The sequence below is a fragment of the Lampetra planeri genome, chromosome 5 (assembly GCF_965212315.1).
Source record: "Lampetra planeri chromosome 5, kcLamPlan1.2.h2, whole genome shotgun sequence".
In the NCBI taxonomy this organism is placed as follows: domain Eukaryota; kingdom Metazoa; phylum Chordata; class Hyperoartia; order Petromyzontiformes; family Petromyzontidae; genus Lampetra; species Lampetra planeri.
In genome coordinates, this window is record NC_136111.1 from 19044083 (window position 1) to 19049022 (window position 4940).

The following is a 4940-nucleotide window of genomic DNA, read 5'->3' on the forward strand; positions in this document are numbered from 1 at the left end:
TGCGTGGGGCCAGCCCCACCCCAATACTCCCCCCACCACCACCACCACCACGATCGCATTACCATACCGTGAATATACATCACCTACCGACCAACCAGCCAGCCAACCATCCACTCGGCCGTCACTTCGCCCCCACCCCTGCCTCGTTCCTGCAACGCCAAGTACCCACCCACTAACTCGCAATCGCAACAGTCCCGCCCACACAATCATCCACCCACCCACTCAGCGGGCGCCGCTGAAGAATATCACCCACTCGCCGACTCACGCATCCACCTGCTCACCCACGAACCCATCCTCGCACCCATCCATCCTCGCACCCACCAACCCTTGCACCCATCCACCCATCCACGCGCCCATCCACGCACCCACCCTCCCATCCACCCGTTCAGCCACCCATACAATCACTCACCCATACAATCACTCACCCATACAATCACCCACCCATGCATCCACCTACGGACTCATGCACCCATCGATTCACCAACTCACCGAAGCTTCCAAGCCCTCACTCAGCTACACTCCGACCTCTCCACCCACCCAACCACTCGCACTCCCTGCTTCTCACTCACCCACCCAATACGCTCACTCACCCACTCACTTAGCCACGCACTCAACCACTTACCCGTTCACCCACAAACTTTACCGACTCTCTAAAGCTATATCTACTTGCCCGTCCACTAATCCACCTACCCACAGACCTACTTACACCCACAGACCTACTTAAACCCACTGACCCACTAACTCACCCATCCACTAACTCAACCACCGAACACTCACCCACTAATCCACTTATCCACTCACTCATCTATATACCCGCCCCTGATCTACCCATCTGCTCGCCAATTCACCCACTCAACCAACCGCTCATCTTGCAACCCACTCACCAATTCACTCACCCACTTACTCACCCCGTCTACCACTCATCTGCCCATCCACTCACCCACCCCGTCACCCAAACTCGCACTCACCTACCCGTCCACTCATCTAACCTCCAACTAATGTACCCACCCGTTCACCCACCCACTCACCCAAATACACATATTCCCCGTAGAGCCTGAACAGACTTTTGGGGCAAGTGCTGTCAGCGAGCACCTGTGAAGGCCGGCACGGCACACGAAGGGATGGGTGTCCAACACCACGCCCGGCCGCCGTTCTCTCCCTAGTGGCGATGTTTACCCACCGCACCAGTTACTCATTTGAGACTGAGTCGACCTAAGGGAGGCCCAGGACCGGTTCAGATAATTGTCACTGGTGTTGGCCGTGACCCCTCGACTCACTCATCCACCCACCGACTTACCCACTCACCCACACTCTCATCCACCCACAAACTCACCCACTCACCCATCGACTCACCCACGCACCCACTCACTTATCTACCCACAAACTCACCCACTCACTCATCCACCCACCGACTCACCCACTCACACACTCACTCACTCATTCACCCACCGTCTTACCCACTCACCCACTCACTCATCTACCCATCGACTCACCCACTCGCCCATTCACTCATTTACCCACCGACTCAAGCACCCACTCACGCATCCACCCACAAACTCACCCACTCACTCATCCACCGACCGACTCACCCACTCACTCATCTACCCACAAACTCACCCACTCACTCATCCACCCACCGACTCACCCACACTCTCATCCACCCCCAAACTCACCCATGCACCCATCGACTCACCCACGCACCCACTCACTCATCTTCCCTCCGACTGACCCACTCACCCACTCACTCATCCACCCACAAACTCACCCCCTCACCCATGCACCCATCGACTCACCCACGCACCCACTCACTCTGGACCCGGCCCCGTGCAAACGAGCCGGGGTGAATAAGCGACAGAAGCGGCGGCGAGGCGCTTTTTTTAGAATCGCTCTTGAATTAGCGCGCCTCCCGCTCACACCTGTGCCGCGTGTGCTCAGAGGCAGGGTCGTGTACGCGCGCGTGTGCACGTGTTTAGCATAGTTTAGTCCTCGACTTACGGACACCCACACTTACGAACCAGCTTCGATGAAAATGTTTTTTTTCTTAACATTCAATTAAACTCGCACTTGCAAATTGGACCGCGGAACTAATTTGTTGAGCTGAGAGATCTTCCGTGAGATGTATAATGAGTCAGCCTGGCGCTGGGGGGTGTGTGTGTGTGTGCGTGTGTTCGCGTGCACATGTGCGTGTGTGAAAGTGAGTGTGTGGGGAGCGGTAGTGTAGCGGTTAGCGCGCCGCGCTACGAACCCGGTGACCCGAGTTCGATTCCCACTCACGGCCAACGCCAGTGACGATTATTTGAACCGGTCCTGGGCCTCTCTTGGGTCGACTCAGCCTCAAATGAGTACCTTGTGCGGTGTGTAAGAACATCGCCACTGGGGGAGACAAAGGGGGCCGGGCGTGGTGCTGGCCACCCACCCCCTCGTGTGCCGTGCCGGCCTACGTAGGCTTCGATTCTTGTCCACGTGAACATTCGCGTGAGACGCCCATAGCCTCAAAGCAAAGTACAGTGTCCACGCAGTAATACACACACATCCTTGAGGTCGTGTTCAGCTTTACAGCTTACTGCCTTTACATGCGCATCTAATTAACGTTGGTCAAGTCGAACAATAAGATCGGAATGTACATGTGTTTACAGGGCACGTGATGGATTTATCGTCGATAATTGCACGCGAGTCATGCTCGCAAAGATGAATATTCCTCGTGTTGCCTTGACAAGCTGTTGGGGCAAGTGCTACGCCCGACCACCTTTGTCTCCCCCAAGTGGCGATATTTACACATCGTACCAAGTACTGATTTAAGGCTGAGTCGAGCTTGGGGAGAGACACGGGGTACCGGGTTCAGATTTTCGCTGTCACTGTTATTATTATTGGTCGCGAGCGGGAATCGAACTCGGGTCCCTCGCTGGCAAGGTCATCCATAGGGGAGGGGTGCGGGACCCGGGGTCAAATCCCCCCCCCCTGACGCCTTCAAACTCATCCGGGAGTACTGCATCTGACACCGTCTCGTCAACGCACGCGGTGCCCCCCCCCCCCCCCACCAAAGCGCGGGGCCCGGGGCGGCCACCCAGATTCACACGAGACGAACGGCGCGCGAGGAGGGAGAGCGCGCGCGGGTAGCCCCCCTCAACCCCCCTTACCGTGAAAGTTCCCCCCGCCCCCCGCCCCTGTTCGGAAAACTCAGTGGGAGGGGCGGGGGGGGAGGCAACCGCGGCTCTGATCACAGCGCGAGTCACATTACAAAGCCTCCTCCTCCACCTCCACCTCGGCCTCATCCACCTCCACCCCCTCATCCACCTCCACCAACTCCTCTTCCTCCTCCACCACCTCCCCCTCACCCCGACACCTGGCGATGATCCAGCCCCTGGTTTCAGGCCCTTCAGTGCACATCATCATCATCATCACACCCGCACCTTGCTCTGTCCCTCCTATCGCTCCTCTCCACCGTCTCAACCCCTTCCTCCTACACACACACATACAGTACACACACAGTACGCAACAAAGGCAAAGATTTCCCGTGTAGCCTTAACAGACTGCTGGGGCAAGTGTTGTTAGCGAGCAGCACCTATTAAGGCCGGGTCTGTGGCACACGAGGGTGGCCAGCACCACGCCCGGCCGCCTTTGTCTCCCTAACGTGGCGATGTTTACCCACCGCACCGGGTCCTCGTTTTGAGGCTGAGTCGATCTAGGGGTAGGCGCCGAAACTGGCTTCGGACAATGGTCACTCTCGTGTGTTGGTGGCCGTGAGCGGGTCACGAACTTCGGGGTCGCCGGGATCGTGAAATAAAACGCACGCACACGACCACTCACTGGGAGTGTGGGATGTGGGCGATGTGGGGGAGGTGGGGGAAATGCGAGCGCATGTATACAGGTGCGAGAGACACACGGAGGACCCCCCCCCCCTCCTCTCCCCACACCACACTCTCGTCTCTGCGAATCGAACCCTGTAATTTGGGACATTCCAGCGAAAGCTGTCTCACCTCCGTGTGTGTGCGCGGGGTTTTTTTCTGTCTCTCTTTCTTAAATAACACACCGCTGGCTGCCTATCGTAATGGCCGCGTCGGAGACAATGCGCCCTGCAGACTCTTGCAGAGATCCTTTGCCTAGAGTTCAAAAAGCCTCGGGGGGTTTGTTACGGGGCATCTCACTTGAACAGAGGTTCAACAACGGGCGAGGCTGAGTCCGGGACCGCCGAGATTCTGGACTCCAGCCCTCGGCCCCGATGTCTCCGTCTCGCTCTGCTCTCTGGGGGTTCGTTCACAATGTGTCGTGACGGACCCACAACCAACCATCGCTCGGAGGCTGCATTGTTTCAATCCTTTACGCGATGGTTGCGTGGATTTAACAATGGCCGTGGCAGAGAGCCACTGAGTTATCACTGCCGAGAAGGGCGCGTGGGTTCGACACCAGAGGTGTGTGGATGTCTAGATTTTAAGCTTTCGTGACTGCAAGGATTCATATTCTTAGGTGTTTTTTTCGGTAAAGTCACGTAGGAACAAAAATTTAAATTAATAAAAGTAAAATAAAAATAAAATAAAAATCACGACGTTTCGGAGGCAACACAGCTGCCAATGAGAGATGAAGACGGAAGCTTGTGTTGCCTCCGAAACGTCGTGATTTTTATTTTATTTTTATTTTACTTTTATTAATTTTAATTTTTTACCTACGTGACTTTACCGAAAAAACATAAGAATATGTGTGGATGTGTCTCTCCAACGCTGTATCCCGAGAGGTTCACAATGTCCGTGTCGGCTTGCCCACGACACCGACGACTGCGCAGCGTGCCTACAACACGGTGCATTTGTGGACCTAAAAGAATCACGAGTCACGTTCGAATCGCAGCTGCCAAGGAGAGATGTGCATCACGACTCAGAGCGGGAGGTTTAACCTCTGCCACGTGGGCCGTGGTAAAGTGCGCGGAACCACTTACATCGCAAAACTCA